At 37.7% G+C, this 25,074-nt stretch overlaps 1 protein-coding gene across 9 annotated transcripts in view; it reads left to right on the forward strand.

Moving 5' to 3' along the window:
- TJP1 (tight junction protein 1) overlaps positions 1–25,074 on the forward strand; it is a 356,728-nt gene that overhangs the window by 240,706 nt on the left and 90,948 nt on the right. Inside the window, exon 1 of one of the 9 annotated variants that reach the window (XM_075208101.1) lies at positions 21,297–21,459. The exons of the other annotated variants lie outside the window; for them this stretch is intronic. The gene's annotated coding sequence lies outside the window, so the exon portion shown is untranslated. Of the gene's footprint in view, positions 1–21,296; positions 21,460–25,074 lie in introns of those variants that run through there. 9 annotated transcript variants of the gene reach the window in all.

Below are 25,074 nucleotides of genomic sequence, written 5' to 3' on the forward strand. Positions count from 1 at the left end.
TTTTAAAAAAATGTTTTTTTATACGTTATCTGACACCATCATCACCTGAATGGTGGGGGGCCCTCCCTGGGGACACTGTCCTCTGTGTTGGTTGGGATCCTCCACACAGAACAATCATTTGCAGGACCGGTCACAGCAAAGCGTGATATCTCCATCATGCTTGTTATACTGCCGCTTTAACCCATCATCACCTTTTATTTATATAGCGCCGCCACAAAACGTAATTATGTTTCACGCTTGGCAAATCAGATTCTCTTTGTGATGGCTGGTTTCATCAGGGGTCACCTCCGTTACACATGAGGGTGTTCCCAATGATTCAGGCACATTTTAAAAAACAGATTGCAGAAGTGAGATTAGCCTTTAAAAACCACTAGTCAATGACAGTTATACATACTCATTGAAATCTTGAGTGGAAATTATCGTAAAGCAGTTTTAGGAGGTTTAAGTTCTAGGAAAATTGTGGTTAGCAAAATCCAGGCATGGGTGAGACACTATGTCACATTGCCTGATAACAGATATGCAGTTAGCGTTTGAAGATTTACATAGTAACTACAGAATGTATCATCTAATTAACTGATCAGTTTATAAATATAATTAGGGAATAGCCTAGTGTTTAGGAATTTAACAAGAACTGGTTTCAGAATGAGTGATAATATCACAGAAGTTAATAGAGACTTGTCATATGGAAGCTAATTACTAGTCATATAAAACTGCTAATATGTGTTTGTAAATTAATTCATAGTATTAACTTGGTGTGGCTCAGATGAACCCTGTATCCAGCCATGGGTTAAAACTGAGTAGGGAAAGACTAAATAACTTTATCTCTTTGATTTGGTTTATAAACTCTTCTGCTCTATCCATGAGGTATTTATGGATAGAGAGTTCCAGACAGCGCGTAATTACAGATGACTACCCAATACCAATTTATGGCACACGTTGTAAAAGCTACAGCCCTTGAAATTTCTCTGTAAGGGTATATCAATATCAATAATATCCCAAAACAGACCCCTCACATTCTTGGTGATGTGTGATATCTCAGGACATCTCAAACGGGTGACTGAGCAACTGGGAAAAGCTTGAATGAATGGGAATACGGACACAGGAAAATGTCATTTTCTCAAATATACTTACAGGGGTCATGTTTGGTATGTAAATTAAGGAAAACTTATGATCTGTTTTGTGGAAGTTATTTTTGTAGGACATTCTTGTAAGAAGTTAGACCAGTATAAATAAACATGGACTTGAAAAGTGCTTGAAACCTGATACATCTGATCGCTGCTGGAGAAATTGCTCCATGGAAGGGACATTCATTCACATTTGGTGGAATTGTCCAAAGCTGGCTAACTTCTGGTTGAATATGAAAAATTTGATAATTGTAATACTTCAGGTGTCGATCCCTAAAGAGCCTAAATTTTTCCTCCTTCCGCTAGGGATTCCTCGGGCTACACGCCATCAAAATAAACTAATTCGTCACATCTTAACAGCGGCCACATGCCAATTGGCTGCCGATTGGAAGCTACAAAATCCTCCCTCTACCCAGTCTATCATTAATCGAGTATGGCACATACAACGTATGGAATTTATAACCAGCATTCTCAATAATTCCTCCAAATCCTTTAATAAAACCTGGTCTCCATGGTTATCCTTTTTCAACTTTTGCTCTCCCTTCTAGAAGATACCAAGCTACTCGTCTCCTCTGTCTAAACTTTTAATATTTGTGGTCTTTCCGGTCACTTTCCTTCCTCCACCTTTTTTCTTTTACCGCCTTCTTCCGTCTTACGGCCCTAGCCACGCCGTCTCTCTCCTCCCTACCTCTCCCTACCCTTTTCCTTACTTCTTATTCAAAATTCGGAGTCACATGATACTAACATATTGTTGTTATTACCCTTTTTTTGCTTTTGTTGGAAGCACGATTTATCTGACGTTGCTAATAAGTTTTATAACACTGTTATTTTTGACCCTTGTGGTCTATCTGTTTGTATTACTTTGACTCTCCAAAATAAACTTTTCAAAAAAAGAAAAGTGCTTGAAAAGAGGTCAGAAAAAACTAATTTGCATTTACACAGACTTTCTAGGTCTGGCATCACAGTAATTGGGCTGTGGGTAACTGCAATATGTTTAAAATGTCCTGTAATCTAAAGATTTGTTCACTTTTGGAAGTCAATTTCATATTGAGAAGTGTCCCATTTTTACCCAGCAAGTAGAAATCTTGTTAATTCGTGCGCTTGCCATTTTCTGTAGTTTATTCCTTTTTAATTTACTGGAAACTATTGAATTATATATTTGTATGACATTTTGTTAATCGTTTTCATCTTAAGCATTATGGATTTATTTTCCATGTTAAAATATACTTAATAAGTTCAGGTCTTTGTGTTCTTATGAATTCACGTGTCAGACTTAGCTTGGTTTTAGAATGCTACCTGCTTGAAACAGAGGAGATCATTTGGTTTATGATAACTCTGGGTCAAGGTAGATCATTTGGTTTATGATAGCTCTGATGAAAGTAAATTGTGAGATATTAGTTTAAACGGAGAACTGAAGGCGTTCTGAGGAAGTGTCAGCTCTTCACATAAAATCTTGGTGGTGGCATAATTGGTAAGGCAAAGTTAGTATATGGGACAGACAGTTTTAATCATTTGTAAAAAGGCCAGTTGGTTATTTTTTGATTAACCCTTTGTCACACACATGTGCTGAAAAACACAAATAATGCCAAAGTAGTTGTCAGCCAATCTTAACATTGTTGGGGACAATCTATTTTTTTCTTTTTTTTTTAAGTCTTGCAGCTCCACCTTTATTTTTCTAGTGAATTTTCTCCAACAAAGGTCATTTTAACACACATTCTAGATTGGTGACAATTTACCCATACGAATGTATTGTATAAATAAATGCTTGCTACATCTTGTTTTCTGCTTTATTTTGTTTGTTACTATTTATTATATTTATTTGTCGGGTGCCTGCATCATTATCAAAATTTTTTTTTTCCATTTTTGGACATGTCAACTCCAGGCTCCTCCATACCGATGGAAAAAAATCCAGGTGAATGTAGCTAACATTACAGATAAAATCCTCACTCCAGAAATGAGTGAATTAAACCAAAGTAGGATTTATTAATACGGAAAAAAGTGGTCAGGAAATAAATGTGTGATTAAATTTCACTGTAACTCTACAAATTATAATGCAGAGGGTTATTTTTCTCCCCATTATAAATACCTCACGATCTCTTGCTTCAAATGTTGACCCAAAAGCTCTTTTTTTAAAAAAAAGCAATACAAACCAATGTATTGTACTGAATTACAGTGACAGAGCTACATATTACAGATAATACATGGTTATCTGAATGTGGAGTTTTTATTAAGATTTAGCTAGTTTTTAAAATAGGATTGAAGTTGCAGGATAATTACTATTGACCTTGTGCCCTCTTAAAGCTGTATTATCATATTATTATTTCCTAAGTTAGCCTGTTTCGGGGACTGGTCTGTGCAGTTTCTTGGGGCTCTTCTTTTCTCTCACAGACCTGGCAGAAAATAGGGAGTGGGGGGATTGCAGTGGAGTGGTGTGAACGGAATCTGTTGATTGTGGCTTGTGATTGGTCCTCCTGTTCACATACACCTTCTGCAGCCATTTAAAGTTGGTTAACAAAGTGAATAAACTAATCTGCTGGTTGTGTATTAAAACAACTGCAGAGCCCTGGGAATAAGCAGCCCCATGTGATCCAGCTTTAATACACACCTGGCTTTGTTACAAGTCCCTACAACATTTAAGAAGACAATACAATAACTGTACGTAGCTTTGAACACTTTCGAAGAGAGACAACATAGCATTTCCATCACTCCTTATCAAACATTGTTTCTTAAGTTTTCCCTGGAGGAATTTTAAGTGTTTTTTTCCACATAACCACTTTACATTCCTTGAGTTGTTTAGGAGTAGAGCGCCTGTCAAAGGGTGCGTGGGGGAGTATTTCACAGCTAGAACTGCAACTTAACAGATATGTCCTGAGTGACGTCAAAAACATTTTTTCTATATGAAACCCTGGGGAACAACAAAGGGAATATCATTCTTGTGCTAATGAAGATTCAATGCAAGAAGAAAAGTGATAAACGGATTATGGAAAACATGACATTTGACAACATCATGCCTCATAGAAGACCAGAAGCCATTGTCACTGAAATGGGAACAGATATTGTAAAGCAGCAAGAAAATTATATTTATAGGACCTGTGGACACTAAATTTGCATAAGCATTTTCCACGCAAGCCAAAATCTTTTTCAAGTATACTGTTAAAATGTCTACAGTGTAGATCACTGATGGGCAGCCTGAGATACTTCTCTGACCTTCAAAAGGGCCACACACTACCATTAATTTCAAGAATGAAAAAACAGCCCCAGAAAGACCTCGGCACCCCCGCTTATTTTCTCTAGGGGTTACTTAATGTAAATGAACGCACTTGACAGGGTGCTTGGTAAAGATTTTCCTTCAGACATGGCTACATGTTTAAAGAAAGATTGAGAAATGCTGCTCTGCATATTTGTTTCATATCGTTCCACCTCACACAATTAAGCCGCATTGTGAATCTGTTGCTTAACTCATCTCGCACATAATAAAAACTATTTTCCAGTAGTTCTGCGTTTGATTCCTCATTGCTGCCAGCTTTGAAGAACTCCGTAGAACGAGTATGTAAGTGTGCAGCCTGCGGACAGATTCTGAATTTTATTTCACGCTTTGTCAAACAAAAGATTCAATCTTCACTAACGTGCAAAAATAGAAAAAGGATCTAGGCAGTTGCGAAACAAACATAGCGGCAAAAAGTAATAACACATGCCCTTTATAAAATCAATTTCTAGATGCAACAAATTCTCATGTGCTAAAAAAGAGCTTAGCATTAGTCTGACACATAAGCATGTGGTTTGACCCAGAAGCCTTTACAAGACTATTTCAAAATACATTTGTTGTAACATTACTTCTATTCTATATAAGTGTAACTGATCTGCAGACTATTAAAGAAATACTATTCTAACGAAGCCACATACAAATATTTTATATAATTAGGCAGATTTTAATAATTGCTTATCAGGTAATACCAGGACAAATATGTGTAAAAATTATGTCTAAGTTATAAGTCCTATCCCTTTGTGCTTTTATGGTTTATGCACTTTCAGAGATGCTTCACACTTACTCTCGCCAGGGCCGGATTAACGGAATGGAGGCCCCTGGGCTAAGGGGGCCCCCATTACCCCATGAGCCCCCCCCCCATTAGCTGACCCCCCCGTTAGCTGACCGCCCCCCCAAGCGCTTACCTTCTCCTGTCACTGCAGTCCTCCTTCCGCGGCGCGCTGTAAGCTGCTTACTGAGGAGATCTCGTGACACTCTCGCGACATCTCCTCAGTAAGGAGATTACTGAGCGCCGGAGAAGGAGGACTGCAGTGACAGAGCTCAGCATTGATCGGGCCGGGAGTGCCCCCGCCCCCATCCCGATCAGTAATTCTGCTGAGCTCTGTCAAGGGCCCCCTGGATGCCCGAGGCCTTTGGGCTGTAGCCCAGTTAGACCTCGGGTTAATCCGGCCCTGACTCTCGCTCAATGTGTCTGTCAGAAAGTCACTTGAAGAACAACAAAGTTCTGTTTCAAAACCTCTTGACTCTGGGATTTGCACTTTCCTCTATAAATCATCTTTTACCATCATCATCATCACTATATATTTATATAGCGCCACTAATTCCGCAGCGCTGTACAGAAAACTCATTCACATCAGTCCCTGCCCCTTTGGGGCTTACAGTCTAAATTCCCTAACATACATACACACACACACACACACACACACACACACACACACAGACAGAGAGAGAAAGAGTCAATTTTGATAGCAGCCAATTAACCTACCAGTATGTTTTTGGAGTGTGGGAGGAAACCGGAGCACCTGGAGGAAACCCACGCAAACACAGGGAGAACATACAAACTCCACACAGATAAGGCTATGGTTGGGAATTGAACTCATGACCCCAGTGCTGTGAGGCAAAAGTGCTAACAACTTAGCCACAGTGCTGCCCATTTCTGGAAGACACTTGGCACGTGGCCGGTATTGGTGGAGATCCATTGCCTGCATATAGGGATGGATGTAACAGAAACACCACCTTAGCTGGCCATCTAATTAGCTCTACCTTATATTTACATAGATTGTATTACTGCATCTGCTTATAGAGTACCAAAATATTATGCACCACTGAATTACCTGAAACATACTTTGTCACATCCCAGTACATGTGGATACATTTGGTAGAGGTCGCTCTTATGAAATGGCTTGCTGCCTACAATTTGCATAGTATCATGAAAAAGCTTTCTCTATATCTTCAGAACACACATAGCTATATACACTAACATCTATCTATTTCCTAAATAGAATGCTGAGCTGAAGTGACATTTGTCCTCAAGCCATATAGAGTTTAATACAGTACAATTGTAGGTATCTCGCACTGCCTGAAGGAAATAACCTAATAGCAAAGAAATAGCCAGTGTTTCCTCTGCTGGAGATAAATAGCAAAGTAAATAAATGTGCACTGTGATCCCAGTGGTAACTCCTATCCCTGTTGCTAGGAGTACAGTGCAGCTGAGTGTGTTCAGGGAAAGGAACACTACAGATGAGTGAGAGATTATGTGACCATTCTATACTCATTCTACCCATATGATGAATGATAGATTTCATTTCCAAACTGTGATTCCTTTCCAAGGAATTCCTTTATCACAGCACAATCAGCCACAATGTTACTCACAGTTCTAATAAATTACTGAAAGGGAGAATTAAGTTGTGAGTAATCATCTCATCATCCCTTTAATTTAATAGGACGTGCGGTGCTATACATAGCTTCTTATTGGAGGGACCGAGGCACTTATCTGGTGGTGTGATATAAGCACATTACTTACATTAAATGCAGAAATCAATATCTGAGTCAATGAGTTAATAGTCAGTGCTGCGACTCACACTGTTCTGTTACTTGCAGTGTAGGGGGAAGGGAGCTTGTTCTAAGTCTTTACTGACAAGAAAGGAACTTATCAGTCCCAATGTTGCACTTTTAACATAAACATAACAGTGTAACCAGCTTTGTGAATGTGGAGAGAATGTCTTCCGTTTATTTCCTATCTAGTTGTAAATGTATTTCAGTGATTCCAGTGTTATTTAACAGTGCCTTTTAGCCAGTTCTGTTCCTGTTAAATGACAAACTGGGGTGTGTGGCTTTGCAGCCATTATTAGACCACACTAACATTTGTGAACATAAAAAAATCCTATAACAAGTAAAACATATAAATGCTATACCAATAGAATTCCAGTGACAGACATTTAATATCTACTGCTCCAGCGGAATGATCATCTATGTCTACTGAAAACCTCCTATTATTATGAATGTAAATACTATTTAAATAAAGGGGATTATTTAAATCCCTCCCTTGTTGGACATTTAAACAGTTGATCTATAGCCACAGTTAGTAACAATCACATTATGGATCTTCTCTTTCCAGCTTTGCATAACTAAACAATGTAATTAGTAAGGAACAGAAAGCATTGCCTCTGTGCAATTAGTGTTGTAGGTACTTTCTGGACATTATTGTAGGGACTTAAAACTGATTTTCTGGTGTGTTCTGTGTAGCAATATTGCCCACTGGCATTTAAATCCTGATTAGCTTTTTTAATGCAAGTGTAAAGCATGCAAATGCATGTTAAATAAAACCCATTCTATTGTATGTGTCCATACCTATTTGCAGTCATGCTTGCATCCTTGTGCATTTGCACTGTGGCTTTTTGGACAATATGCATTCCATTACAGCATGTTCAAAAGCTCAGGAACTAATGGAAGTGTTTGGTCTTTGTCTTATCTTCCTTGTCTTTCCTGACCTAAAGTTTCTACCACCGAACAGTCACAATTGGCTTCTGATTTGTTTAGACATTGGCAAAACTAATGCAACAGGACCAATCGAAGTGGACTTGTCACCTACGCACAGTGAATTCATCAATTCTGTGCTGAATTTATGAGCATGTAGTATATAAATTCACTAGGCACAAGTATCTTGTGAATATTAGTCAGGCCTCATGGATATTAGTCACGCAGTGCCTTAATGAGGTCAGTGCTTAATAACAAATTAATAAACTGAATACTGCTTCAGTCTACAACATAAATGCCTCCACTGCGTGTAGTTGACAGATCCACTTTACCTACTTACAGAGATCTGGGGGTAAATGTATCAAGCTGAGAGTTTTCCGGCGGGTTTGAAAAACCAATCAGATTCTAGCTGTCATTTATTCAGTGCATTCTACAAAATGACAGCTAGAATCTGATTGGTTGCTATAGGCAACATCTCCACTTTTCAAACCCGCCTGCAAACTCTCAGCTTGATACATTTACCCCCTGGTGCCCAAATAATGTTTAATAAGTGTTTTCTGTTGTTGTCTTTATTGTTCATTTACATGGAGAGAAGGAAAAGTGGCAATTCTCCAAGAGGCATTTTTTAAATGCTTGTCAATAGGTTACATTAACTTAATTGCAGGATTCTTTATATTATCATCAGCAAAAGAGTACACATTATTTACTGTTGCTTCACAGGTACAAACATGGTTGAATTCTCATTCTTTAGAATTGCTGAGAGTTTCTGGCTGATGAAGTTTGTGTGAAGATAACAATCACATGCAGAGAAAGACCAGATTTATCACAATGTATGAATGTATGAAAGAAGTAATAGTAATTATTGCTGTTGATGTTGTTGATATAGTTTCTAGTTCTCACAAATACAGGTAAAAGAAGCAACATTGGAATCACCTATATAAAGTCACTTAGCATGGCCTGCATGGGACATGGTATTTCGTGTACCTATGACTAGAATTGTGCCGGAGGAATGTAGCACTTTTCTTCCACACAGCTGACACATAGTTGATGGTGGTGGAAAACACTCACAGCAACGTTTCAGAATATCCCACATATGCTCCATTGGTGACTGAGAAGGCTGTGACATATGATTAACATCAGTCTCTTGCTCATTAAACCAATGCCTGTGGCTATTAGCATTGATATTACTGCTTTGTCTGTCTGTATTACCCAGTATTGTTTTATTACTTATTGCTGTATAAATGATGATGATGACGATGATTGCCTTCTAAGGGATTGACTACATCTAAACTATACCAGGGGAAAATGTGCCTCACAACATTACATAGTCGACAGGCCCCTTCACTGTTGGAAACAAGCATTCAGGGCTGTAGATTTCTCTAGTTTGGTTCCACAATTGTACTTGTCCGTTTGCTAAGAACATGGTAACAGATGATTCATGTGACCATATCACCTTTCTCCACTGCTGTAGTTCATTGCCTGTGCCTCTTCACCCCTGAACGTGCTTTGCCAGGTGTGATGAGCAGTTTATGATATTGCACTTTGTGGAGTTCTCAGTGAACTTTTTACTATAAAACTAATATGCAGTTGCTTGACTGTTTTGCTTCAAGTACACATTATTCACTTGTACACATTGTACACAAGTACACATTCACCTCACTTCAAATCAATGCCCGTAATTTTACACACCTGGGGGTATATTCACTAAACTGCGGGTTTGAAAAAGTGGAGATGTTGGAACCAATAAGATTCCAGTTATCAATTATTTAGTACAGTCTACAAAATGACAGCTAGAATCTGATTGTGCGACATAATCAGACTGACCTACATGCCATGTATGCACCAGAGAGCATCAGCGTTGGACCCCTTTCCTGTAACACCATAAGGTTTCTAGCGAACCCTGACAGCTGTGGCAGCAGTAGGACTGCTGTTCCGAGACTGTTTTCTTGTAGCCACATTCAGCTTTGAGGAGCAGCAACAGTCACCTGCAAAGATGTCAGTGAGTGTTTGTTAAAATATAATCCAATGTACTGCGCTCAATTACCTAAGTACCACTAAGTGATTAGAATGATATCTAAAATACTGATAAATTGATGTGAAGAATGCTAAGTGGCATAATGGTGCAGAACAATTTAAATAACAAAGGATTTAATGGGAAACAAGGATGAAATACAGAGAGGCTAAAAAAGACAATAGTAATATTATACAGCAGAATTCATAAAATCAAGATATGCATAAAAACAACCATACATGGGCTATGATGAGTGTTTGTTAGCTACACAGCATAGGTAATAGTGGTCAGTAGCAGCAGGTTACTAATGGTAAGAGGAAGCCTAAATTACATCTATAAAACCAATCCCTGAGAGAGTAACAAAGTAAGCCCATCACAATGGCTAGGAAAAACTGTTCTGTTAAAAAGGAGAGAAGACAAACAGTATATTTCTCTTTATAATATACTTGCTTTTTTTTACTTCCACTCTAAGTATGATGTGCCTGTGTGCATCATGCATATTCTTGTAGTTTTAAAGCTGAAGCCAGAATTATACTTTGAATAGAGAAATATTTTTATCATTTTGGTGTTGGATTTGTCCACGTGGAATGTGGTATATTAAAGTCTGTATTTTATAGTACTACACATATTTATTATATCTAGTGTCAGCTTTGTATGTTAAGATATAATTTATCCTGGAAAAAAGGCCTAAATGCTATCCCTAGAGATGTAAAAGCCCAGAGCCGAATTCAAAATTAGGCACTGCCTGCAGGATGTGGATATCTGAAGGCATGTGAGCAATAACCAGCGTCATCCCCAGGTTAATCTAATTATTGCATGTTCTTCCCATTAGATATGTAACTGTTCTCCATATTCTTCCTTCAGGTAAGCCCTAATCTTTTAAGATGCATCCCCCCACCGTTACTATTAGATTGATCTGGCTAGGATAATCCTTTGTACAAACTGGTACTCTCCTGCTTTTGTCTTTGTTGGCCCAGATTCACTGTTGCCACCCACATTTTGTCCCACTTCTTCTTTTAGATCAGAGGTAAACAATGTGCGGCTATCCAGCTTTTGTGGAACTGCAAGTCCCAGCAAGAAGCTAGCAGAGCGTGCTGGAACTTGCAGTTCCACAACTATTAGAGAGCCACGGTTTGCATTAGACTGCTTTAAATTTTAAAATCTTGTAGGTGAACGTCTCTCTGTAACCTTGCTTTGCATGTCACAACAGTTCTATTTATTCGGGGAATACATTATATATTGCACGCTGACATACTTCTTGGAAATTCCATGTTACAATAATCTTTTTTTTTTTTTTTTCATCTCTTCCACTTTATCACTCATGGGAATTTGAAAAAAAGAGATATTTTCATAAATGTGGTTATCTCGCGCACTATTTTACGTAGGCAAAATGAAACATTTTATATTTGGGACTTTTATTAGCAGAGACCTGCTTCACTAGGTCTCTGGATGTAAGATGCATGGACCCTTCTGAATCCAAGGCCATGTCACAGGAGAGGTGCTTTCTTCATTGGTGTGAATCACTTTTATTATCCAAAACAGGAAAAAAACGGTGGGAAGAAAATCAATACAGCTCATCTCATTGAGGGTGAGATTAAAGTTAAGACAGGAGCAGGAGTCAGGAAATAACAAGTTATGGGTCCTTGGTTTCAAGCGATGGGTCAGTGACTTTCAGAAGCTGGCGTACTTCTGCCTTGTACATACATAACTAATTATTTTACCTTCATATGCAGTGCTTTTATTTCTTGTTCATTTTGTTCTATTAGTTTTACCGTACATGTTTATATTGCATATTATAAATACATAACAAATCACACAAGTTGAACCTGCACTCAGGAATGCCCTGTACACAGATTGCATGTGAAGATTATATTCATTGAAAGCAAAACATATACACAGAGAAGTCATCATGATTCCTTAGCTAGAGACGATACTAACAATCTTCATGCATTACAGACCACACAAATCCTTAGTCATATATCTGAAGACCCATGTGGTTTATAATGTGTCAGGGATTCTCATGATTTCACTGTGTTCAAGTTTTGCTTTTAATCAGTGAGGAAAGGTTCATCTCTGTTTACTGGATTCCATTCAAGATATGACTTTATGATCCAGCACCAGGACATGCACTGCATTATTGCCTTCATATTTAATTTAACCAAGAAATGTAAAAATAAACAAGGGTGAATTGAGGGAGACGGTAGGGCAGCAAAGTTAGAGGCTAGCCAGCATGTGGGTCTGTCTGCTGTAAAGCTGAACCAATTGTTCTGCCTCTGCATCTGAAGGGACTCAAGATACACAGATCAGCACGGTGGCTATGTGGCTAGCACTTCTGCCTCGCATGAGTACAATTCCCGACCATGGCCTTATCTGTGTGGAGTTTGTATGTTCTCCCTGTGTTAGCGTGGATTTCCTCCGGGTGCTCCAGTTTCCTCCCACACTCCAAAAACATACTGGTAGGTTAATTGGCTGCTATCAAAATTGACTCTTTCTCTCTCTGTCTGTCTGTCTGTCTGTGTGTATGTTAGAGAATTTAGACTGTAAGCTCCAAAGGGGCAGGGACTGATGTGAATGAGTTCTCTGTACAGCGCTGCGGAATCAGTGGAGCTATATAAAAAAATGATCATGATCGGTTATATATTAGATTCTACCGAGGCCTACACCAGTGAAGGGAATCTTCCCTTAGATGCTAAGTGTTAGCTAGTTGCAGTAAATATCCAAATTTCAAAATTAGCAGAGGAGAGGTAGCCCATCTATCTGTCACAATCCAGCACTTACCTGAGCCTGACATGGGGGTGAAGGGTTTAATCAAACACAACCATCTGATTTGTTTAAAAATTATTAAAACTCTCCTTGTCTATCCCACACATTAACTTTTGCCTTACCATTTATGCCACCACCAAGGTTTGGTTTGAAGAACTGACACTCAGGAGGCCTTCAGTTCTTCTAAACAAATCTATCAAACTTACTTTAATCAGAGTTATTATAAACCAAATGATCTTCGCTGATCAACTATGTAGCGTTCTAATATTAATTAAGTCTGACATGTGAATTTGTAAGAACACAGAGACATGAACTTATGTGTGGTTTAATATGGAAAATATATCCACAATGTTTAAGATGCAAAACAATTAATAAAATGACATACAAAGATATTATACAATAGTTTCTTGTAAACTAAAAAGGAGTAAAGAACAGAATATGGTACACTCATGAATGATCAGATTTCTGCTTGTTGGGAGAGCATGAATTTGCTTGACTTCTCAATATGAACTTGACTCCCTAATCTGTTAGAGGACATTGGAAACATGTATCAGGTTCCCACAGACCCCCTTCCACTGTGATGTCAACACCAGCAAGTGTGTGTTCATGTAGATGAGTCTTACGACCATCTTTTCAAAACACCTTTCAAGTTAGGGATTCTTTACACTGGCCTAACTTCTTACCAGAATGTCCTACAACAATGATATTACCTCCACGCAACAGGACATAAGTTTCCCTGCATTTTCATACCAGACATGACTTGTGTAAGTATGATATTTGAGAAAATATGACATTTTCCTGTGTCCTTATTTACCTTCAGTCAAACTTATCACAGCTGCTCTGCCTCCTGTCACCCAGTTGAGATGTCCTGAGATATCACAGAACCACAAAGAATGTGAGGTGCTTACCTTAAGAAGAGATTCCTAGATGTGTTATCTTTTATGACATGTGCCATAAATTGGTATTGGGCACTCATCTGTAGCTAAGAGCACACATCTGGATCTCTCTATCCATAAATAACTCATGGGTAGGACACAAAGATTTAGGGACAATCAAAGAGATAAAGTAATTTAGTTGCCCTCTCTCAGGTTTTAACCCATGGTTGGACAGTGTGTTCTTCTAAGCAACACCAAGCTAATACTGTGACTTAAATAAACAACACCTAGTTGCTGTTTTGTATGGCTTGTAAGTAGCTTGCATATGACACTGATTTTATTTCTTAGGCTTATGGTCATAGGGTATGATACGCTTTAAGTGTACCTTACTGAAATGTACACATGACAAGTGTAAGCCAAATGCAGTTCAAATAAATGAGACTCAATTAGATGAGAATGCATATGCCTGTCAGGAGGTGTATTGTTTGAGGATGCTGGATGGCTGGTGGAACGGTACGCAATGATGATAATGACTATTAGCAAGACTATCTTACTGCGTCTGATTGGCTAATTGCATATAGACCTTTCCACCTGATAGTATTTCATTAATTCATCTTGTCTATATTATATAAAGTCACGCCCGTCTATTCGCATGACTTCATTGATATTTCTATTTGGTTCATTGCAGAAAAGGAGATTGCGGCTGGACTTTTAAAAGGGAAAACTGCAGACATTTGAAATTTACTTTAACTTAATTTAATTTGTATTTGAAATTAATTATATTTTAAATTGAAGTGCAACTTTTATTAATAACTGTAAATATACCATTCTATCTTGTATAAATGACACTTGTATACAAATTGGATAATGCAACTTCTGCCCTTACTATTATCATAGCCATGTCACAACTCTATGCTATCTCTACACTACCCCTACTCGATCCTGGGATGTAAGTATACACACGTGATATGCCAGACATATGCCAGATGCTACTGGTGAGATGCATGTGCCTGAACCGATGCATGTAAACTCACTCTTTCCAATGAGTGTTCTCTGTACAGCGCTGCGGAATTAGCGGCGCTATATAAATAAATGGTGATGATGAGTGTTCTAAGCGTAAATGAGTCCAACTTTAAATGAGCCCCTTAAATATTTGCAGATCATCTTATCACTAATGCAGGGGGTATGAGCTAAAAAATTAATTCTGTAGAGTTCCCTCCTGCGTCCCCACTATGTAATTAAAAGTCATTGTTTATTCAGGTGGGTATGCTGGGAGTGTATGGTACTTACACTTTTGTTATTCTGTGCATTTTTCCCTATGACAAACTTGGCAGAGAGTACAGTATATTCTTGGCACTGTATAATATAAGATGGTAATGTCCAGGGAGAAAGAACGTGCATGTCCTATAAAACGATGCGTGTTCCTGTGTTCCTTTAGTTCTTTCCTCCTGCAGTGTGTAAAGCAAGGTACTGTACTGATTCATTGCTGGTGACAGTCTTGTTCCAGCCAGTAGCTCCTGGCTAGGATCGACGGAAAGAACTTAAATTAAGTGAATAGAAATTACGTCTCAAATTAGAGTTACTGACCACTTTGTAGTCCAACTGGCTCCATTGTGTTAGAATGGACATAATAAAATAAAGAATATGTAAATAGGGTGTATTTTGATGTAGATGAAAACATTTTATATGAACATGGGTGGTATATTGTTATACCAATCTGTGTATGTTGGTCACCAGGCATAGATTAAATGTTTTGCTGCTTTGTTGCACCTTGATGTCTTTCAATCCCGACATCCTCCACCATGTCTCATCCATATAAAATGCACATATCTTACTAGTTATTAAAAATATAAAAATAATTTGTTATTTTGACAAATAATATATATATATATATAAATATATATATATATATATATATATATATATATATATTGCACTCGCCCTTAATATAGCTTACCATGTAATATACACCCTCAGAGATGGTATAGCTATTAAGCCAATAAACCAGTACACATATAAACTAATGCGGCAGCTTTGTAATGAAGTAATGACATATATTTTAGATTTAAATATACAGATATATTGTCGTGGTATAGACTACATATGCAGAAGGGTTTTGTGGCTGAAAGCTTAGATGCCATTGGTTATAATTTAAATTGAACTTCTTATGTGATTCCATCTTGAGACAGATGTGCATGTGGCTAAGTTATGCGTCACTGTACAATGTAGTACACTTTAAAATTAAAGGGTCAACCACTAAAACAATACAACAATGAGAAAATCAGAGACTGTGCTGAACCAGTTCAAAAGATTGTTTATATATTAGATAATATGTTCCCTGACTAGTAATAAATGATAAGAACTCACAAAGAATTTCCTTAGCCATATAAAGGAATGAAGCCGCAGGACACGAATCTTCAATGTGATATCTAATAGGCATGTACGTGCCATGACTTCAGTAATGAACACGAAAGTGATGAAATCAGGACTCACCAATTATATCGGACATTACACATCAATTTTGTATTATAATGGATCAATGTGCCATCTTTATATAGAATAGAAGGATATGAGAAGTTCTATGACCATATAAAGGTCCCTGAACTCCAGTGTTACGTTTTATTTTATAGTAGTGGTTACATAATTCTTTATTAGACACACATTTCCATTTGAAACAAAGCAAATTGCTTGCATGAGCTAATCCTTGTGTCCTGGTGTGTTTTACCTTCACTGACATTATAAATTCCACCACAGAACACTTTCACAATGAGTCATGTCACTCAGATGACATCACATCTTTCTAATACATACACACAGGCATCCATACACCCTACAGACAAGTGGTAAGAAGAAATATTAGAGTGAAACTGAATTGTTTTGAAGCTGTCAATCTTTTAAGCAAACATCTTGTTCTTTTAATCTTTGATGTAGCATTTATATTCAGACAACTGATTTGAGAGAATGTCATATGTACTGGTATTTTTAAACTTAACTGCAAATATTGTTGACAAATGATTTATAGGAATTAAATGTCATGGATTATAAATCTGTCAATAATTTTCAGACAGTATGTGTCTGATTAATTAAGGAACGTAAATCTCCACTTGTGCCGTATTTTGCGTAAAAATGGATGTGCTTGCTCAGCAACGGACTATGCTTCAGTGAGCACAAATGCATGCAATTCATTTTCCAACGCAAAGGACAATTCCGTCTGACAGGCGATTTGAAGAGCCTAACGGGGGAAAGAGAAGGGGCGTAGCACAAAGGCAATGTACAGTAAGGGCATGCCAATGTTGAGCGCATGCCTATTCATCCATCTGATTTAAGCTCTGGGCATCTCTGAGTTATGTGATTTTTAACCATATCATTTGCACCAGATACAGGGCAGGTGTAAGTACCGATTGATACTGATGACTGATGCGTATGCATGCCAGAATGTGTGTGCAACTATAAAAATAAATTTTACATACTTTAGGCATTAAGATCATCCTGCTATATGTATTTTATGTAAAAATAAAAGAATAATTTTTATTATGATTATTAACAGGTGTTAATGTATTTACTCATTTTTTTAATCTGTGCATTCTGATGGGGCTTTAAATATACACATGCATTGTATGTATCCTGCAGTGTGTTGTGTATGTCTGCATATGGCAAGTGCCGTATAGGCAGAGCGTACTTATATCCGTATTCAGTTAGAAACATTTTTAGAAATCCCCTTGAACTTGAATACAGGCGGACCTGCATGCAATTTCTGTCCAATTTATAAAACTCAAATTGCGTTCACTTTGCAGCCTTTGCTGAAGCAGGCCCTATGTAAGCAATTTTCATTGGAACCTGTAAGTGAAAGTTGGAAGAATTGCAGCTATATAGCTGCTTAGAAGCAAGTGTATGCATATTCATTTCCTGGAAACTTAATTTGCAAAAGTATTAGCATATGCACTGAAACCTTAAATTTTAAAGGGACACCAGCATATTTTTTGCTTTACTGTTTAAGCTTTTAAATGTTCGGTAGTCTAATCAGTGTTACAGAAATAATATATCTAAGTAAAATTTTTCTGTCTTAAGGATCTATTTATGACTGCAGAAATAGCACGTACATTATCATCCCTTATTGACGCTTTTTACAGCAATAAAGGGTGAAGTACTAGGGCCATCCAATAAGATGCTGTCCTGACGATTACTCCATTTCATTTGGACCACAGGAAAAGTTTCAATAGTCAATGCAGGGGCAAGCAAGAAGGCTGCTTGAGGCAATGCTCTCCCATAGGATTGGCGTTAGCCATTGGGGTCATGCTACTAACAGCTAAGGTTTTCTGAGCTTGATAAATTTGCCCCAATCAGAGTCCCCATTAAAAATTATGGGGACTGCGGTATTGTACGGTACTTTGCTTAATACAGCAGGTAGCTTTCTCTTTACTGCGTTGAAGTAGTCATGTCTGAAAAAAGTTGTTTATCCCCAAATCTTTCCAACCCCTTGGTCAAAGCAGCTTGCTTCATTTCTTCACAATCAGTCACATATAAGATACACTCTAATGGAGTGTATCTATTTAAGATAGACTGATAGAAAATGTATCATATTGGTGTATTTCATTCATTAGAAACAAAGTCAACAGGACACATCATGTAAACTAAAATTATTCATTAAAATGGACCTGTCATGAACACACAGTAGAGGGATCCATTTTGTGGGTTGAACTATCATCTTTAGAATGTAGCCAACCAATCCACAAGGATCCAGTACCACATGAATACAAGTCAGGCCTCATGAATATTAGTCAGGCAATGCCATAGTGATTAATAGTCACAATCTTCCAGCATTAGTTTGACAAAGAGCCTCACATTAATACTCTGCGCCTGTGGCATATGTTGCTCCCACTATGTATTTGTCAGTCTGTGGCATCCTGCTTGCCTCCATTTTCTCTTCACATTATGACACTGTGCTAGTCACCTGCCGTCATCGTCATTGCCTCCCTCAAGATCAGTACACTATTTTTCCGAAATACCCTGTACTGCAGTCACCATACTATACCACCTTAAAACTAGGGATATACAAATGTGCAAAACAAGAAGAATGTTAACAAAAAGGTGCTCTGACCTTTACCAAGAGCATGTTATATATGGTGACACAGGGGCTCCGATTCATGAAGGAAACTAAAGCAAAAACTTGAGTAAGTTTTCTCCTGGACAAACCATGTTACAATGCAAGGGCAGCACGGTGGCTAAGTGGTTAGCACTTCTGCCTCACAGCGCTGTGGTCACGAGTTCAATTCCCGACCATGGCCTTATCTGTGTGGAGTTTGTATGTTCTCCCCATGTTTGCATGGGTTTCCTTCACAGAGGGGTGGCAATTGGTCTGGGAGTGCTTGGTGTCCCGGTCGGACCTCCTGTTGTTGTACACTGGGCAGAACTTTGACACAGGGAGCCTGTTCTGGGCCTTGCACTGGATGGATTTGGATGACATCTCAGCTACTAATTATTTTTACAATGTTGACAGTTACATCCAACTCATTGATAACATAATAACTTGAAGATTTAGACCCTTGTACTTCAGCTAGTTAGTTCATATATCTGTGCAGTTGGTTTCAAATTCTCCTTAAGCTAATTTGTCCCTCTTCCACCTCCTTTTCTGCTGGCTGGTATTCACTGCTATGTGCACCAGAACTTTGTAGTTTGCTTTCTTGCTATACAGTTCTAGATAGAGAAAGTTTGACCCATCCCCCAAAGTAATTTATTGTTGTGTGTGATTACATCTGTAATATGTATTAGGCTTTATTTAAGACCACTAGTTACTGATCTTGCAATCTGTATCAAACAATTACTTGCACACCATTTTGCGACTAAAAACCGATTGTGCAGCCTAGCATTGATTTTCATGCTGTCCCGCTGCATGTGATTCTTTTCCAATTCATACTAGTGGTGAAACTGGATCTGGCCAACCTACTGTAAAAAAAATCAGAATAAGGCTGTTCTAACTAGGTATGGTTGCATACCTAACAAAATGATGTTATATACAACTTTAATATCATCTACTACTCATTCATTTCATTTTTAAATAGGTGGGAAAAACAGAAGCGGAGCATTGTTTTGAATTTAATTGGTCAAGTTGTGTAGTGTATGGTTGTAGAGTTTAAAATTTACTCATAGAAATGTCCAATAAATAAAGTATGACTGATCAATACATTATTATTTTAGGGTTCAACATAATTGCTTTAAACTTCTCTAGTTATATTTATGTATGCTATATATCTTCTGGTAAAGGATGCAGCTAATTTGATTGACGTCATTTCTATTTTCCTTTCAATTTCTTTTAAAGCTTCTCATATGCATGTTGCATGTCTATTATATAACAGTAAGCTAGTATATTAGGCAAGTTATTAGTTATTTATTTTTTATTGTTTATTTAAGTTAGTGTTAGTGGCTCTATAGTCCTTGAGCTGTGTTCTACTTAAGAGCTGACCCCTAAATGTTTTGGTGATACACATGATTTTTTGTTGTGAAAGACAGATGTTATGTGCAAAACAAATATTATGATGACATAATATTTATTATATTACAAAGGGACTATACTATACTATCATCAATATACAAGATGATTTTGGTGTGAAGAGATCTCATACTTCCATACTAAAGCAGAAGAGGTGTGATTCTTTGCAGGGTGACAGGGTTCATGATACAATCCTGGAAGTTCCACCTTAGTTGTTGTTTCTGAGCTCTGGTTTATCCCAGCAGGGGGGAGGGGTGAGGATGGTCTGGGATCTGCTCCCTACCTCCTCCTGACACAAGCTTCCGAGGGACGGGAAGGGAGGGGACCATCCTGCTGGGAAAAAATCAGCAAAGGAATTTGAAGCAATTTTTAAAGTCCTACACACTAGGACTACAATAACACATGCAACAATCCATACATTTGCACCAACACCTGCTTCTGACCCTAGAAATTGCTCCTGCAGATATTTTGCATTGTTTTCTTTGTAATTTAATTTTCATTGACATATACTATAATTATTGTATTATATTTGAATACATTTTATGCTGTATAAATACGTAATGATGAGCAAAGTTTATAAAGTGGGGAATGGGTGGTACAAAGAGAGAGAACTGTATTCATTTGCTCAGCAAGTAATTTACAGTTTTTAGTTGTACATGTTTATAAGGTTTTCTTTATGAATTGAAAACAAACAAAAAGCATATTGAATGCAGTGTCACTGGGGCATGGGGACTCACTGAGGAACCAATAGTAGGGGTCCTCACAATAGCATGTTCTACTACTAAGCGGTGGCACACCACTGAAATAATTGTCCCATTTTAGTTCCTCCTTAATCACAGGTAAGTATATATATATATATATATATATATATATATATATATATATATATATAATGGGTAATATAGTATAGATAACATGAAGATTATCTTGATAATCTTATATTATATTTTTCAAGATTAAATACTTTTTAAAGATATTTTCAGGTGTGCTTGGATAATGTTGACATTTTACCATGTAATGTCTTTGTTATTCAATTTCAGACACTAACTATAACATGTAACTAACTCCATAGCAACTTTTTTTTGTAAAATAATTAATGCATTCATTTTTACTGCGGTGTTGATGCTTGGGTGGATGCAGCTACAGGTTGAGTTACTTGAAATACAGGTGTATTTGTAGGTGGGTTGACTATAACCTGCTTCTCTTAGGTTGTGTGCAACTATCAAATTGCCTGAAGATAGGGGTGGAGTAAGAAAGCAAAACAAGTTGGTATGTGTCCATTTGGTAAGATAGAGATCATTCCTAGACACCTTGCCTGTCAGAGCCTCCCCGTTGAAGGATTCCTGTATTGCAGTGTAGAAGCTGGTGTTTGGAATCTTTCCGCTGACTGCTACTGGGTAGTTTGGTGTTACAGTGCAGAGTGAAACTATGCAGTTTCGATGTGAGGCCACGTTCTGGTATGTACTCCTAGTAAACTTTGAACGATAAATGTGACCACTCCTTGCTTTCTACTCTGCATTTACACAACTCGGACAAATCACACACTGGCACAGTCAATGCTAAAACTGCCAGGGTGCGTAATGCTTGAGACCTGTAACTACTGTAGATAAAAGATCAGGGTAATTGTTAAGTGGATGCAAATAGTGTATACTTTGCTGTACAGTGGATACATTGTTTTTCCTTCTTTTACAAAGAAACAAAACCAATCTGTAGTTAGATGGATCTGTTTTATTGAATTGTTCCCTGTGCTCCCCACCAGACTATATGTTTCATTCACAAATACAAGATACCCCAAGGAGTCTAGATCCTTGGCAGGAATGTGAAAAATGTGTGCATTGGCAATGGTTAATGTCATTGGCATCCAGAGTTTCAAATATAGACTGGTGATAAGGGCTGTGGCGCCTGACAAATTCCACTGAAAACCACATTCATCGTTTGCTTGGTTATTTTAGGCTTTTCCCTTCCCTGAAATTAATGTGCTTAGCTAATATTGTTTGCTCCAAACACATTAATATTACAGAGCTAAAAGTTTTTTAGGAAATTAAAATTAGATTACATTAAAACAAATATATAAACCTGTGTTTAAGATAATTGTCACAACTCCTTTAGAGGTAAACACTGTTAATGCACATTTTGTATGTTAATAAACACGACTGACGAAAAGTAACCCTTTGTTAAAATACGTGAATGAAGTACACACTAGTACTCATGTATTACCCACAATACTAATTCAATAAATTGCATCAGTTTCTTTAATGCACTTTTTTGAAAAGCACATGTAACACGTGTTAAAATGCATGACAAACGTGCATATATATATAAATGGATATATCATTAAAAGAAGCTCTGTTGAGCTTTAGAAAGTGTCCTTTTTGGCTTATACCACATCATTTTATGAGGTATAACAAGTACATTGCCCAGTATATTATTACTTGTACATGTTTTGTCTATTCATTTGTCCTGCGTACGTTGTCTTCTAAATGTGACCTCTTGTCACTTAGATTTTCTTTGCAATATTATTATTGCCATGAACTAAATTATTTTATTATTGTTTAATTTTGCCTAGTTCTTAAACGGTAAAGATCTATTAATTAGTAGTAGTGTTTGTTTTTAATATTTGTGCTGTAGAGTATAACATGTTGGTCTCAGTCATTTTGTTTATTTGGCTGTAAAACATGACAGTGGGCTTTAGCTGCTCTGGTAGACTTTGGCCACTATATACAATATTTCTTACACTCACATTTACTGCAGTGTGACTCATTTATTATCAGAAGTGGAGCCTCCCTTATGAATTCCTGTTGATGTTGTCACAACAGTGTTTGGAGATTGTAGAGAAAATACAGTAAAAAATTGTTTGCAGCCATTCAGTTTTTCCAATGTGAGTTTGGTACAGATATAACTTCTATATCACATGAAAACTGGCAAGTATGTTTATTCATATAATATAAAGACTAGCATTTATATAGCAGCTTTTATCAGTTTAGGCTATATTTCTGATAGCGAGTAGTATCATCATCATCATTTATTTATATAGCGCCAACATATTCCGTAATGCTTTACATTTGGGGACAAACATAGTAAACTAATAAACAAACTGGGTAAAACAGACAAAGAGGTGAGAAGGCCCTGCTCGCAAGCTTACAATCTATTGGACAATGGGAGTTTGACACATGAGGCTAAGGCTAAGTCTACATTTTGCATTTCGACCCAGCCAGGCTGTAAAGGTAAAAGTGACTCATAAGCTAAATGATCCTGTCACACAACAATGTTGGTCAGGGGGTAGTTTGTCTTGTGTGAAATTGTGTAACGGGTAATAGGGTAAGGTAGTGATGTTAAGAGGGTGGTTGAGGAATATTATAAGCTTGTCTAAAGAGGTGGGTTTTCAGAGAACGCTTGAAAGTTTGTAGACCAGAGGAGAGTCTTATTGTGCGAGGGAGAGAATTCCATAGAGTGGGTGCAGCCCGAAAAAAGTCCCTGTAACTGGGAATGGGAGGATGTAATGAGGGTGGATGAGAGACGCATAGTATCTATGGTACTTGTTATTTATTTGGGCACCACTTAAAAAGTGGACTCCGCTCACATGCCTACTTGCCCACACTCTGCCTTTTGCTTGCCCCCTGGTCCTCTGCGGCCCTGTTACTTCACTTAAGGTGGCAGACAGGTTCTTTACCAGCCCAAGGGTCCAAGAGGACCTTTACTCTGGCTGCTGTCCATACTGTGTTATTGCTTGACTGGCTGTGTTAATCCTTTTAAGAATCGTATCTACTTATCTAACAACGGCGGGCAGCTCTGGGGGAGGGGGGTGGGTTGGCATTGAGTCAACAGGTAGGATTTGGCTTCAGCCAGGTTCATGCTCACTCAAGGTAACCAAATCCATCAACGGACAAGTGGGAGGAGTGCCCATATAAATAATAAGTGCTGTATATATTGCTACAATTCATCATCATCATCATCACCATTTATTTATATAGCGCCACTGATTCCGCAGCGCTGTACAGAAAACTCACTCACATCAGTCCCTGCCCCATTGGAGCTTACAGTCTAAATTCCCTAACATACACAGACAGACAGACAGAGAGACTAGGGTAAATTTTTGATAGCAGCCAATTAACCTACTAGTATGTTTTTGGAGTGTGGGAGAAAACCGGAGCACCTGGAGGAAACCCACGCAAACACGGGGAGAACATACAAACTCCACACAGATAAGGCCATGGTCGGGAATTGAACTCATGACCCCAGCGCTGTGAGGCAGAATTGCTAACCACTTAGCCACCGTGCTGCCCTAATTGCGTTGGTATGTTTTAGATCTACTACTTATTTGCGTAATTCTGATATGCTTTTAAGCAACAGACCACAATGACTTGTGTGACCTTGTTATTTTTAAATATATGTTCCATGATGAAATGCAATGCTGAAAATCCATACAGAATAAGTCAGAACATCCCATAGATTGTAAGCTTGTGAGCAGGGCCTTCTTACCTCTCTGTCTGTATTACCCAGTATTGTTTTATTAGTGTTTGTTCCCAATTGTAAAGCGCTACACAATTCGCTGGCACTATAAAAATAAATGTTGATGATGATGGTGCTACAACTCACGTATTCTGTCCATTGATTTGTGGTGTTCTTTGAATACATATAGATTAGACAGTATTTGCTCCAGTTCCGTGGTATTTTTAGGTGAAACTGAATGCAATATTTATTTATTTTTTAAATCTCTGTCAGATGTTTAAATCCATACTGGTAATAGTAATTATATAAGGAAAGATACAACTGCACATGGCTTATTGCTTATAGTGTTTTTACTCATCTGCATGGACAAAATATTTTTCTTTTTCATTCTATCATTCTGTCTTTGATTACATCATGTTTGGAATTTGGAATTGTCTGTTGGACTTATTATTGTTAGTATGTAATGAATTACATATGTTGTACTATGTCTGCCTTTGCTGGTTTAGGTCTAGCATGATGTACTGCACATCTTGAGGGGAAGGATTATATGACACAATGCCTTGTACTGATTGTGAACTTTAGTTGTTGGTGTTGATATGTAAAGGAGTCTCCTGCAGCCCATA

This window comes from Mixophyes fleayi, chromosome 4 (assembly GCF_038048845.1).
Source record: "Mixophyes fleayi isolate aMixFle1 chromosome 4, aMixFle1.hap1, whole genome shotgun sequence".
Lineage (NCBI taxonomy): Eukaryota > Metazoa > Chordata > Amphibia > Anura > Limnodynastidae > Mixophyes > Mixophyes fleayi.